The following is a 15,147-nucleotide window of genomic DNA, read 5'->3' as shown; positions in this document are numbered from 1 at the left end:
CATACTTTAAAATTCTTTGCAAAAGTTCTTTTCCAAGTCCAAATGGCTTTTCCTTGCTGTCTAATTGATGTTCATCCAAGTTGTCTTCATCTGGTCCAGTTGATTTAACAGATTTAAAAAGCAGTCTATTCGTTTGAAAGAGAAACCACTTCGCGACACACTTAAGTGGACATGACATCCGTGCATTAACACAGGGACAATGCCAGCTGTTTCTCTGGGCATCATACATAACCATCACCCTTCCCAACCGACTTTAGTATGAAGATTTGTTCTCCAAGACAGACACATAATGCTTTTTGGGTGGTCCAATATCAACACCCACAGCAAGGGGGGCACTTTGGTCTGCTGCCTCCTTTAGTCGGGCAAGACACATTTCTTTCTTGTTTTCTGTAAACCATCTCTGCTTTACAAGCTCAGTCAATGTGTCTTCCTCAAGATGACAGGTGTTTGAGGGTGTTGAACAATAGTCAAGCGACCTTAGGTGAGAACATCTAAATGCTTGATGCCCACTCCTACCTGCTATGTCATAAAACAACGAGCAATCATCCACCTCACATTCATTTGTACCTCTCAGTTTTTGCTTTACTGCAAAAACTGTACCAAATCTATTAACAAAGTTTTAATTTATCTCAGTGCAGTCATAACACATAACGTACTTTTTTTCTTATAACAATAACGTTAACTTACCTGCTTATGGTCTCCTCCGGTGTCCATTATCTGCAGCGTAGGAATGGATTGCAGAAATATTTTGCAAAAAAAAAAAAAAAAAAAAAAAGGGTATTGTAAGACACTGTAATGCTGTAATTTGTCTGTATTGCCAATGTTGCAGTCACGTGCTGTCCGAGTAATCGTAAATATGACTTTCCTAGTTTAAAAAAATGGCAAATGAACGCCCTTCCAATGAGCTCGTAATCACGACTTCAGACGTGGAAATCATCAAATTTCCGACAGCACAAGAAGGCAGCATACGAACACACTTGTCTCAATCCTTTCAAACTACGTAAAAACTAAAACATCAACCGCCAAGATGATGTACTTTTTGCAACTTGTAATACGTTGTACAAGTCTTAAGACTATTTAACAAACTTACCCCTTCAACTCATCGTAGCCTACATGGAGCTGAAAATCTGTCTGGTTCTTCTTTGTTTTGGCGGTTCGCAGCGTGCATTACCGCTGTGACATTCAATAAACCAATCAAAAGCCTCTGAGGGTTTGTACAGCCCACTTGGAGCTGAAGTCCAACCCATTTGGAGCTGACCCGCCCATTTGGAGGTGGCTCCGACCTCCGTTTATACCTATCTCGGATTTTTGGAAAACAACGAATAGTTGAAAATGAACGGGTGTGATTTTGTATTCTGCATATTATTCAACAAGAAACAATGTGTGCATGTTTGTTAGGTGCTCTAGAAAGGTGCTCTAGAAATACAAATGAAAGGAGGTCAAGAACGGGTAAAAAATCAGCTTTTTCTGTGTTGTGTTTGTAAAATGGATGACAAGCGTGAACAAACACATTTATGAAGATCGGGGGGCAATATATAGGAATATTTACAAAGGAATGGAAGGGGAATGTGCAAGCTTAACACGTATTGTGTTTGCTTGGAGTCTAATTATGCATTCGTTTTTTTGTTCACTGTTAACATCAAAATGGTGCAGGCCTTGGAAGAAAAGGAGACGATGGTTTGGGGGCAGAGAGTATGCAGGAAGAGCGTCATCGTCGTTGATGCAGATGAATTGGGGGACGAATGACCTGGTGCAAGGCTCCTGGTACAAACTAGAAAATGTGTCTGTGAGACAATTTAAAGGCATTGCCACACAGAGTACCATTGTGCAGACAAACTGTGAGACAAATAGAAGACTGTGATATAGCAAAAAGCTTCAAAGATCCTGAACTGCAGACTGTTTTAGGAGAAATGCTTGACGAAGAGTTGAAGATGGAGCACTTCTGTCCCTTAACACCACTTGCTGCAGGCGGTCAACGCAAGTACTTTGATGACACAGTGAAACCAATGCCAAGCCTTTAGCAAGACATCAAAAACAACAGTGGAGTTTTGGGCCATTGTCAGTGTAAAGTCTGCACAACAGAAAATCAGCTTGGACAATATGCTAATTGGGGAGTTGTTGTCAATAAAGGATGGAGAATCGGTGGACTCTCACAGTCTGGTTGCTGACATTCTTGTGCATGACAAGATGTGTATCCAGATTCCAGACTTGGAGAGAGTTTGTGACAAAAGTCTTGTTTGTTGACAAAAGTGGCACACACAGCAGTCAGAAGAACAGAAGCTTCTTTGTTTGATCTAAAGGGGTGAAGAGGTTGAAGCCCTGTTTGATGAAGGAGAGTGAAGAAGCACATTCTGCAGCACTGGAAGGGTCCTGTTGAACTATGTATATATAAAACGCATGGTTATTAGGAGAAAAGAGGCAAGAAGTTTCAAGAGAACTGTTTATTTAATGTGAAAGTGTTTTTGTCCCCTTGTGAAGAACTGCAGAAGCTGCACATCATTGATGACAGCATTATGTGGCTTTGTTCTGTTAAAGGGCAAATATTGTGTTAAATGGAAAGCAAAATTGGTTGCAGTATTTATTGAATTTATTAAACATTTGTTTTTAAATCAAAGCAGGGCCTTGGCTGCGCTTTCTAACAAAACTTTGATGATATAGCACTCGAGTACAAATTCAAAAGCAGAAAGACTTAGTCTTTGGTCATAAGTTTAGATGCGGAAAAGCAAATTAAATGGCAAAATAAGGACAAGGTGTTAAGTGTAATGGAAGCAAATCGTACTTAATAGCAGTAATTTGTTCTGTGTTTAACATTACTGCACACATAATGCTGAAAAATGTTGAGAATTCATTGAGAAATGTGAGGGTTTTGCAAATATTAAGGCATGGTCAGACCAAATGATTCTGGTGTAGTGATCTAAAGAGTAACATTGTAATTAGCAAAAACGGGTATAGACCATGAAGAGGAAGAACAGTAGTTTTTTTTATATATATATATATATATATATATATATATATATATATATATATATATATATATATAGATCAGCTCTGTAAAAAATGCCAGCTCTTTCAGGTCCCAAACAGCTCTTCATTGAGTAGCAGTGTGGCTCACAATCCATGCAGTGACTGAATGTTATGTTCATATGGTCTTAAAAAAATGAGAGCTCCAATCACATGCAAATCAACATCAAGTAAATATGCTCCATTCAGGATTTTGCAGCTGATACTGAGTACAGATTTCTTGTCATGGTGATCGGCCGATATCAATGCTTTTTCTGATGTTTCAAGCTTTATATAGACGCACACGCCTGGCCCGAAGTTAACTACTAAGGTCTGTGTTTGTTTATCAGTCTGGCTATAAGCACCGTCTACAAACACAGGGAAAGTTAAGGTGATGAGTAGACTGAAGCTGGGCTCAAGTGGATGTGGTGTAGAATGTGTTTCCCATACATTTATTTATTTGTGGCACAATATCAAAACTGACAGATTTTCTATGAGGCTACATTGAATAAACATGAGCATCTACTGCACATTTAAAAATCAAAACGAGGCACGAGTGTTTTTATATCACTGTATTTCTGAAGGAAGACTGTCTTTAGAAAATTGTCATTAAATTGTCATTGTCATAAAGCAACGTTTGTGAGCTTAGCGCTGCACTGTGGACAGCTGTTACTGTAGAAACATCTGTTCCTCCCATTTTAAAGCATCTCCTGCTGGCAGAGTATGAATTAGCATTTTCAGTAAGTCCTTCTGATTCACGCAGCAAACATATTTAGCTTTTCCTATATCCCCAAGCGCTGCAGATAAAATGCAGGTCGGGTAATAAAAAGCATTCCGATTGTTTGCAGGTGGGTCACGGATGGATAAAATAAATCATAAATGATTAAAATATTAACTACATTTTCTTTTTTCATTGTGTATGTTAGCTCGTTCACTCTGTTGGGAAGTGACAGACACAGTGACATTTCAGATCAAGTTTGAAAGGAGTAAAACCTGTGTTAATGCTATTGAGTAGGCTAATATGGCCAAAGAAGATGTTTTGTTTTATAAGTAAATGTTCAATTATAAGCAGCCCATGATCAGCATATTATTTTACCGTTCTTCCCTTACGGCTCAGACAAGGTTTTTGTTCCATCCTCCACGCTGTACCAACTCACATTAGACTACTGTTAGCCAAGCAGGGAAAGCAGGGAGAGCACTGATTCTTTGCATGATGACAGCGCCTCCATGTGGGGACGTAATAATGATGCAGAAGGGCTTTTCAAGAAACAGTTTAGTCTCCTTCATCCCTTCGAAGCTCTCACTTCAGAGGGTAAACCCTTTGAAGGGATTAGGGTATAGGGATGAGCAGGGAGTGAGTACTGATTAGCCTTTTTCACCAAAATCGGAAATTGCGTCAACGCAGGTGTAACGTATATGCAGTTCACCGATTCATGGGTTCTTGACTAATGAATCACGGTTCGTTGAAACTAAAACAATGCAAACCCAAAGCTTGTAGATTTTTAATTCAGGCATATAAACCTAACTCTCTCTAAACTAAATACCTGGCGCCAGCCTGGCTGGATTTAAATTATTTACGACACTCTGGAATGATAAATTCCTCAGTCACATGAGCAGCCTCAAAGGAGAAACGAAACACTCCCACAATCCTAAACACACGCACAAACTTTTCTTTACGCTCTTTATGTAAGTCCATAATAATATGTATTTTTTATAAATTGCTGACTTGCAAATTGGAAATGCTTCTCCTAGTTTAATGTGTCATGATTCTGTAACCCTACTCCTGACCAGCTCATAAAACTTTATGATCTCTCATTGGCCCACGTCTGTCACCTGCTCAGTCTCTCATTTGATGCACTTTTATTGATTTTTGCCATTTTTTAATTTTTGTCAATGCACATTTTCCCTTAGTCTTCAGATAGGTCTTTAAATTAACTTTAAAATAAACTGTGTACAACACCTCTCATTACAATATGATTTTAGACTTTAGATATGACCATTGTGGTGAAAAATCAAGAAAATGAGTATAAATATATTACATTGCTTTTATTTTTAAGTTGTTTTGTAGGTTTATAATGTGTTCAGGTTAGTATTTGTGTGTGTATAAACAACCATGCAAAAGACCATGCAATGAGTGGGAGCATGTTTGTAATTAGCATCTTCATTGTCTCTGTGTGTGTGTGTGTGTGTGTGAAAAAGTTTTTTTAAAGGTCAAGGCTAAAAATACATCTATTTAACTTTACAGTTGTATAATAGACCAAGTACTAATGATTTTTACATATAAATCAATTCATCTGTGAAATGATAAAGCAGAGGATAACTGCAGAAATTGAAGATCAAGATTAATCAAAGGTTATGTTACAAAACATGGAGAAATACAAAACTAAAGCACAAATAGAAAATACATGCTTAAAGGATTCTTTTAGAGTTCAAACATTCATTAAACTTGTTTCTCAAAGCGAACAAAGGCGGTTGAAAAACGAATACCAGTATAAATATGTTAAATATACATTCAGTTTAATAAAGTTAGTGTGTCTTTGAACAGTTAGAAAACATTGACACTGATCTCATATAACAAACAAGGAGCAAAGTTATGACACGTGTCAATATACAAAATGAGAACGATGTCCTAAAGGTTTTTTTATTTCTTTATTCAACAAATACGTGGTACACATGCACATGGATCTGTATAGGCCGATTCACGTCAGGTGAGACATTCTGAACATCCACGCTTGACGACGAGACAATTCTTGCAGTTTTTCCTACCTGAATGATCTCAGGTTTGATTGTTGAGAATTACAGCTCCAAGCACTATGAAAAAAGACCAAAGAGTTATTAAATGTAAATCAATGTTGGTATGAAATCATCAATTTGTATTAGGGATGAACTGAATCCAGATTGCTGGTTTGTCTTCCACCACTGAAGAGGATCCTCTCTAAGAGGAATCAAAGGCTCACCGAAAAAAACGCTTATCTCCACGTCAGCACCCGATGTGACTGGCTGGCTCTGTATTGCTACGGTATAAATCTTCCCAGACGTTCAAGATTCCGGAACAGTTTAGTTTAGAGCGAACTGTCGGGCCTTGTCCTCCTCATATAAACACCTTCACGCAATCAACGGGCGTGTGATGTCGACCAGCATAGCGCAAGCCTAAAAAACAAAAAACTAGGGTTCGGCCGAAACCGAACCCCGTCAAAAAGCCCAGTATTCGGCCGAATCCGAATCCTGGATTCGGTGCATCCCTAGTTTGTATAATGGTAAAGCTTACAGCTTGATCCTCATGCATACCTGCCAACCTTGAGGAAATTTCTACAAAGTACTACACTTGTTTAGTTTAAAAGTAGACATGTCAATATTTCTATAGATATATCTATCATGTCTCTTCATTGAGTTTTCACTGAGTTACAGTTCATTTTAATGACGTGTTTGTAAATGAATATCACAGCAGACAAAGGCTGCAGACAGCACACTTTGTTAGTTATCTTTATTTTATGAGTGCACAAAGTTTTGTTGTTATTATATCTGTATACAAATAAAAGTAGACCCTTTACATATTCGATTTTGCTCTTATTTGTACGATCAAAACTGAAAGCGTAATTTAAGTTATTTTCAGGGTTATCAGGAGAAAATGACTCATAACACGTATACGCGTTAACCGACTCAAGAGAACTCTTCAAGAACACTTCAAAACGAAAGAAAACAGACGGCTCTCTGCTTATGTAACGTTAATCCGTATGAAATGTGCATTTCTCTGGCGCGTTCACTACTGCGAAGATCGCAAGACAGCATCGTCAACTTTATCTTTGCAGTCGACACGACATTGATACAGAAAACACTTGTTTATTAATAATTCTATTCATAAAATATAAAATATTCATTATCATTACTTTTGCCGGTTCTTTGTGACAGCTTTTAGGTGCGTTATTAGCATGGCCACCCTTACATGTTAGCCTACATAAACTGAGCTCGTCCCAGCTGGACTGCTTGTTATGATGTCATGTCAAGGTCATTTTTAATGTCCATACATTCAATTAGGCTAAACATAGCCTAACGGTTACCTTTATCTTACGTTAATCAGCACCTGGCCTGTCTAAAACCTTCTAGATTTCAAGCCATTCCACCACTTTCCTAACTGCCAACTAAGCTTGTGGATAGGAGGGGCAGGTGGGCGGTGGGTTAACATAGTGTTGTTAACCCATGATGTTAAGAGTGATCTGCATACTCGAGGTTGTATCCCTTTGTATGCAGACCACTGCCCTGTCACCCAGCTCAGCCACTCTGCATCCTGGAAAATATAGAAAAGGTGTTGTTAACTAATGCATACGTGTGCAAATATTAAAGCATATCACAAGTGTAAACTCGTTAAAATAGAGGAACGTACCGTCAAACCTAAATACATTTTGGAAACACTTTAACATGGTTTTTGTAATATGTTACATGTACTTAGAACCTAGTAATGACAGTAAATAAAGCAATATGAAATGCAAATAAACCTCTACCAAATCCTACCCTTGTAACCTATTTTTTTTTTCTTTAAAATTTACTGATTTGTTTCTCTGGTTGAGTGTGTTCGTGTGTGAGAGACATTTAAGGTGTCTTTTTTTTTCTGGTCTCAAAATCATGTCCAATCTCTGCATATGCTTTCTGTGAAGAAAGATGTGACACTTTATCTCTAATTGGACTCACCAGACCACTTTCCAGATGCTGGCTACGTTTCTGGCTCAAAATGTGGCTTGCTGTCAGCATCTCGAGGAGCTCTGAGGAACAGAAGATGCTGCAGGAAGGAGTGGAGATATGTTCCTCACCACCAAGCCCATCCTAATCATTTCCACTAACATAAGAAAACAAACCGTGAATACAAACACATTTGATGGAACTTTGAGTATTGTACTGCAACAGGAAATGACAAAGCAGTGAGGGACACACCTGACAATTGGATCACCATCTCCAAACAGGTCCTGAATCTTCTTCCACACATGCACACACGTTCTCAGATGCCCAGAAAGAGCTCGGTGCCTTCCTGCAGTGAGGCCAGAGGGTGCAATTCCTGCTTTTAAAGATTATAAATAAAAAAATAAAAAAAAAATATGGTTAAATGTACATAAAAAAAACAACAACCACAAAAATGTTTTACAAACTATTAGCTCCGAAATGAAACTTTACTAAATGGTGAAGACAGGATGGATACACACACACACACACAAACACACTAACTAGAACTATTAGATTAAAGAGCTTATTTTGAGCTAAATGACAATGATGTTAGCACAAATAATACATATTGCATGTCTATATATGTCATATCTCATCAGGCCTGTTCTCTTTGGCTACCTGCCATCATGTGTCATCTTTACTGTTATCATCATCATCATCTGTATCTCCTAGATGTTTTCAGTTATTAATGTTCAAAACAAAAAATTAAATTAAAACAAAAGGCACCCATCTTCTCCCTAAACAAACAATCCCGTGTGTAATGGTGTGGTCACACTGCACTTTTCTCTCCATTGACTTCCATTCATATGCATGCGAATGTGTCAGACCGGAAACGCAACCTCATGCGAAAAGTTTCACATTTCGCTGCGTTCCAAAGTTCAAGTTTGGTGAACTTTGACCTGCGAATTTGCATTACGCATTCGAATTACTCTCGGTGTTATATTTCTAATTCAACAGAAATAGTACATAGAACGCCGCACGCCTGAACTCGAGATTCCCAGCATGATTGAGAAAGGTATAACTGCAGCCTGGAGATCTCCAAATAGGGGCAGGAACTCTGTCAATGGGAGGAAGCCACCCCTATTTTAGACAGGTGCATGACACACATGCACAATTTTCCCCCCAATCCACTTCAGTGCAAACTCCGCCCCACAGCTGATTCTGAGGTTTTTATTGGTTGTGTCAGTTAAATTGTTTCCTAAACTATGCAACAAAAAAATATCTTAACCAGTGAAATTGACTGAATGGCGGGATTGGCGCTGAACAGCTTGGTAAAGAAAGTTGCAGTTCAGGAAATAAACCGTTAATAAGATTATGCGATATGAGACTCACCGCCCAATGGCACCTTTTTAGTTACACCCAGCATCACTACCCCCTCCTACCCTGCGAATTTCGTGTCCCCAGACGGCCCCGTTGCTTGGAATAAAACGATAGAGTAAAATCTTTCCCCTCCGATGGGACGGCTCCTGAATTATTCCCGTTTACATCATGAAGCAGAGGTTCAGACTTGGGTCCAAACACAAGCTTTGGGCTCTGCTCTCGTGGAGAATATTTATATAGCATAATTTATTTTAGATGAATTAGAAACAAATGTTTAATTTATAAAGTTTTATTTTAAACTGTCAGTAACAATTGGCTGAAGCCACAGCCAATGGTGAAAGTCTTTGCGAAAGGAGAGCCCGCCCCATTTTAGAGGTTCTGCATAATTTTGGAGTTCACGCCCCGCATTTTGGAGACGATTCCAAAGCTATTATCGCTTTAGTTTTTTTTTTTAAAGAATTTACATATGGTTGAAATAGAATAAATTTTAAATAAAAATATGCTCACAAATTATAGAGCTTTGCATACTTAATGGTATGTACATCAGTGTGTATGCCTGCAGCAATAAAAATTAATTTCTTTAAGACTGCAAGCTTGTTTATTTAATTTTTATTGTTTATTAAGAGCTAAACTTTAAATGTGTGTACCATTAAACATATGCCTATATTTGAAAATGCAGGACAGAAATACATACGGAGACCTTTAAGAGGTCTGACCTCTGACCCCAGAACACAGGCCGGCCAAACTGATACACTGTGATGCTGATCAGTAGCTGAAAGGGTTGGCCTGAATTGTTGAGCCTGGACTTGTGGGGCAGAGGAAATGGGTAACATATAGCCCAGATTCAGGCCTTTCAATGGTGTTTTGTATCGCAATAAGGTAAAAAATCATATAAAAGGTGAGTATGTAGGAAATATTTTCATATAAAAAAATAAAAATAAAAATAAAAAATCAGTCATCCTCCCCTTCGTCATCTGCAAAGTACTGGAGATAAAAAAAATAATAATAATCAAATAATTAACACCAGAATTGCAACTAGAGAGTTTGACTGCCTACACTGAATATACACATTACCTCAATAGCGTCATCATTTGACTCTTGGTGAGGGATATTGGGTTGAGGTGGTGGATGAAGAGGAGGAAGAATATTACCTCCTCTTATGATTTCCTCAGATGACGATGCATTATCGCTGTCCTGCTGCACCAATCTGTCCAACTGCACATCATACGATAATCTCTGTCTAATACAGATGCACTGTTTTCATGAGAAGTATACCCACAGTCCGGCTTATAAGCACAGTGGATGGCTTGGGAAAGAAAAAAAAAAAACATGGAAAAAATAAATGAAATGTGAATTATTACAACAAGCTTTGTATATATGTTGTCCACTCTAATGAATTTTAAACTAACAGCAGCTTTAACAGGGACCATCTCATTAGCATTTCAATGGACTCTCTCTCTCTGTGCGTGTGTTTGAGAGAGAGAGAGAGAGAGGGGTGTATGGTGGGGGACGTATGCCTGCAGCAATAAAAATGAATTTCTGTAAGACTGTAATCTTGTTTATTTAATTGTTTATTAAGAGCTAAACTTTAAAGGGGGGGTGAAATGCTATTTCATGCATACTGAGTTTTTTACACTGTTAAAGAGTTGGATTCCCATGCTAAACATGGACAAAGTTTCAAAAATTAAGTTGTACGTCTGTTCCAAAAATACTCCTTCCGGTTTGTCACAAGTTTCGGAAAGTTTTTTTTCGAGTATGGCTCTGTGTGACGTTAGATGGAGCGGAATTTCCTTATATGGGTCCTGAGTAGGGGTGTGCCGGTTTCAGAATTGGTGATGACGGTTATGACGTGAGTCAAATGTGACGGTTCATAACATAACCGTCGGGGTGGTGGGGGTGGGGGTTAGTGGATCTACCGTAGAGTCAATTGGTTGATCTTGGAGATAGCGGGTTAACTCCGTGTCAGCGCGCACTCTGATCGGTAAAGGGGCAGAGATTTCAGACCTCCATTTATTAAGGAGATCGGTCACAAAACTCATCATCCGCGCCAAAGTTTTTGGAGCAAATTTCAAAGCCGCATCTGCCCGCCATCCGCTGATTGTTTTGCGGTCTATGGCCATGCAATGCTTTGCTGATGCGAGTCGCAAAAAAAATGCCATTGTCTGTTCTAGAAAGGATGCAGCAAAGATATTTAATGCTATTGTATGAGGCATAGGCCTAGGCTGAGTTTCATTTGCGATGAGATGCGCTCTAGTTCACAGTGCAATGCAAGTGAACGCGGCGCGCTGGTGCTTCCGTGTCGGTTATCATTGTCTGCTATATTTGCTTTTTATTTATTAAAATACACGCAATTGGTTGATGAAACATTTATTAAAATTAAGACAAAATTTGTTCAAAACGAAATTCGTTTTTAAGAAAGGTTTTCTACAAAGCAAAATTTAATGAAGTGGTTAATATGTCTGACGATTTACAAAACTTCATTAAGTGGTAAAAACCATGTCTCCCGATATATTGCGCATCTTATGATCCTATCTAAAAAATGTTTGTAAAAAATATTTTAATGACACGGTTTTGGCGGTTATAGAGTTCTAATGACGGTGTTCAACTATAACCGCCGGTCTCACGGTTATATACTAACCGTCACACCCCTAGTCCTGAGGGCACTTCTCCCGGAAGAGCGCGCTCTCCCGTATAGCAGAGGAGAGACATTCACTGATCAGAGCGTCGCAAAAAGTCACAAAAGGAGTGTGTTTTTGTTTGCCAGGGCAAGACAACCCTGCACAGATTACCAAAGAAAAACCAGCATTAAGGGACCAGTGGATGGAGTTTATTTTTACAGAGCATCAACGGAGTTGTGCAAGTGTTTGTGTTTGTTCCCTGCATTTCTAAAATGCTAGTTTTACAAACAAGGCCCAGTTTGACGACGGATTTGCGTATCGTTTATTTCTTAAGGATGATGCAATCCCAACGAAAAAGGGTCACGATCGTGTGTTGGAACCACAGGCGGGGAGTAAAACTGCTTCAAATATCTCTGCCTCCTTGTTAGTGCGTCCGCCTCCCATCGGAGACCCGGGTTCGAGCCCCGCTCGGAGCGAGTCGTTGCTGCTGCTGCTCTCGTTCAGTTTCAGCCTTCACAGCTTTCACAGCTTCCAAACGCTCTCAACGCAAAAGCTTACTCGCGCTCGCGATTCTTTAGCTCCGCCCCCACGTCATGCCTCCAGTTGCTCGTGTTTTTCCGGGAAAAATCGGTACAGACCATCTTTCTCTTATGAATATAATAAAACTAAATACTTTTTGGAGTTATGAAAGATGCAGTACTACTCTATAGGTACTCAGTGAAAACGAGCATTTCACCCCCCCTTTAAATGTGTGTACCATTAACCATATGCCTATATTTGAAAATGCTGGGCAGAAATACATACGGAGACCCTTAAGAGGTCTGACCTCTGACCCCAGCACACAGGCCAAACTGATACACTGTGATGCGCACACACACACACACATTTTTAAACTACAAATGTTAAGTAAATGAGCCAAATCTTAAGCTATAATTAAATACAAATGTCGCATGAATGCGCAAAATAAAGTACTACATTTAATCAATTTATTTATAAAGATTTTACTTTAAGAAATGCTCACGACGACTTTGTTTCCTCAAATAACTGAATTGCCTGTGTGTGTATTTTTTTTTTCATACGATGGTGTTAATTTGTTCGATTTTTTATCTCCATATATATATATATATATATATATATATATATATATATATATATATATATATATATATATATATATATATATATATATATATAAATAAAGAAAATGTTCAGAAAGTGAAAGACGAGATTTACAGTTAAGCCTGTATCAGGGCCTTTGCACAGCAGCAGCTGTTTGATTCAGATGCCTGTACGGATTTACTTACGGTTCATTAAAACAAAATCCAACCAGAATGTGTCTCATAACACTGGAAAGCTTGTGTTGTGCAGTTTCAAATGAGTCCAACCTCTGTGTTGTGCGTTGTTTGCAGTCCGAGAGATCAGGGGTCAACTAGGCCTTGTCGAGGTCATTCTAAGCTAAACTCTGAATCTACTGGCTGAATTGGGTTTATTGTAATGATTATTATTAGCTTTCCCTTTTGGCTAAATTAATGTGTTTGGGTTTAATGGAAAGGGGGAATTTAGGGCTACAATATGACCTACTATCTAATCAGTAGTAGTGATGGCAGGGACTTAATCAACACCAGTGTAGCAGACTTCAAGTGGTAATCTCCGGACACCACATAAACACATCGACACCACGATTGGGATGAAGAATGTATTCCTTAAACAGAGTAACATGAGGCAATATTAGTACAGACATTAGAAGACTTACTCTCTCATTCCTCTGCTTCTCATTCACATACACCATGCATCTGAGTGCAACCGCTTAAAAGGACAAGCGATAGAATTATAAGTGATATACAATATTCAACATGAACAAATGCAGTACTCCATTATTTCACATAACAGGACAAATAAAAGAAATGTAATGGTAAACACAAAAAGTTAAATGCAAATGTACTGTAAACTCATTGGAATGCATATGTAACATACACTATAAATTTAATTAAAATTCGATTATAACTTTATTGTACACAGTGGGTTAACAAAGGTTTTTTTGCACGAAAAACTTTCATTGCATGAAAATATAACACAAGGCAATTAGTATAGATTGACTAGTATACATATGTATTCTGAATCAATTCACAAATTACACAAACATTTAAAATTAATGATCACAGTTTAAAACAACATACCTTAAACAGAGTAGCTGGAGGCAATATTAGTAAATGCAGACATCAGAAGGCCTACTCTCTCATTCCTGCATGGAAAGATACACGTGCAAACGAAACACGGTTAAAAGTAACTTACCACTTTCAAGGAAAATATGCTTATAACAGGGATACAATTTAAGACAGATACTCTTAACAGTGTTTTAACATCATAAACGTAGTGATTACGTTACAAAGAGACCGTTAATGCAAGCTAAATACGAGAGAAAAACTACCACTGCTTCTCCATTCACATACACCGTGCATCTGAGCGCGAAGCTTAAGGAGAAGCGTCACGTCTCTTGCGTGTCCCACTAATTAAGGCCTCACCTACAACAAGTGATCGGAACTTCTTCTTCCTTTGTTTTTTATGGCGGTTGGCAAACCAACTTAACGGTGCATTACCGCCACCGACTGGACTGTAGTGTGAATCAGGAGATATTAGATCTTAAAAAAAAATTTTACCTACTGGCTACTGTCTGTGTCTCTAAGAAACTTAATAACAAATTGATGAATATTACTGGATGCTTTCCCTAATAAACCTTGCATTGTGAAATTATTCTGATTGACACTTCTGAGAGACTGAAAAAGCTGGTTTCTTTCTTGGCTGTACTTTGTGCACTGAAATAAAATATGCTCTACAGTTTCTCAATGACTACAATATTGGCAGTTCCCTGTTGGATGTTTCCCTATTATCTTCAATGAAGAATTGAGCCCAGTGTGTCCTATTCTTAACCGTCTAATTATACTTTCTTCTCTTCTACTCATACACTCTGTCCTTCCTATATCCAGTTCTGGTTGTATATTATATAAATGCCTCCCTTTATCTTGATCCACCCAATACTCCTGCCATTTTGATCTTGCATATGCTTTAATGAATGTTTTAGCTTCAGATTTACTATATGGAACTTGTAATATTTTATTGTGTTTCAGTGTTTGTTTTGCAAGTTTATCAACCTCCTCATTCCCTTTCACTCCAACATGTGCAGGTACCCAGAGAAACCTGATTTTTAAATCCTTTGCATTTAACTTATGGAAAAACTATTCAAATTTTATGAATTATATAATTTCTTATAGATTTCCCAGTTTTTATGCTTTCTAAAGCTGAATAACTGTCAGATATAATCACTGAGTTATTTAACTCATTTCCCTCTACCCATTCCAAGGCCAACAAAATTGCAACCAGATCTGTTGTGTATACTGATAAATTATCTGTTATTCTTTCCTGACATATTGCCCCATTCTTTGGTTTATATACTGCTGACCCAGCATGTCCTGTCTTTGGATCCTTAGAACCATCTGTA

General features: G+C 38.2%; 1 long non-coding RNA gene across 4 annotated transcripts; it reads right to left on the bottom strand.

Annotated features, from left to right (window-relative positions):
- Positions 1-5,473: 5,473 nt before the first annotated feature.
- LOC113067490 (uncharacterized) lies at positions 5,474-14,190 on the bottom strand. 4 transcript variants are annotated; one of them, XR_003279382.1, is made up of 7 exons: positions 14,080-14,174; positions 13,829-13,893; positions 13,233-13,353; positions 10,185-10,339; positions 7,927-8,050; positions 7,687-7,831; positions 5,474-7,285 (listed from the first exon to the last, which is right to left on the bottom strand). It is a non-coding gene; the product is annotated as an uncharacterized LOC113067490 (long non-coding RNA). The 4 variants fall into 4 exon arrangements; XR_003279388.1 differs by lacking the exon at positions 13,233-13,353 and adding an exon at positions 13,405-13,457 and having other exon boundaries at positions 5,474-7,831; positions 14,102-14,190; XR_003279370.1 differs by having other exon boundaries at positions 5,474-7,831.
- Between the last annotated feature and the right edge of the window lie 957 nt (positions 14,191-15,147).

This window comes from Carassius auratus, chromosome 4, assembly GCF_003368295.1.
Source record: "Carassius auratus strain Wakin chromosome 4, ASM336829v1, whole genome shotgun sequence".
Lineage (NCBI taxonomy): Eukaryota > Metazoa > Chordata > Actinopteri > Cypriniformes > Cyprinidae > Carassius > Carassius auratus.
The sequence above is the reverse complement of the archived record's forward strand: the minus strand, read 5'-3'. Positions and strand labels throughout refer to the sequence as shown.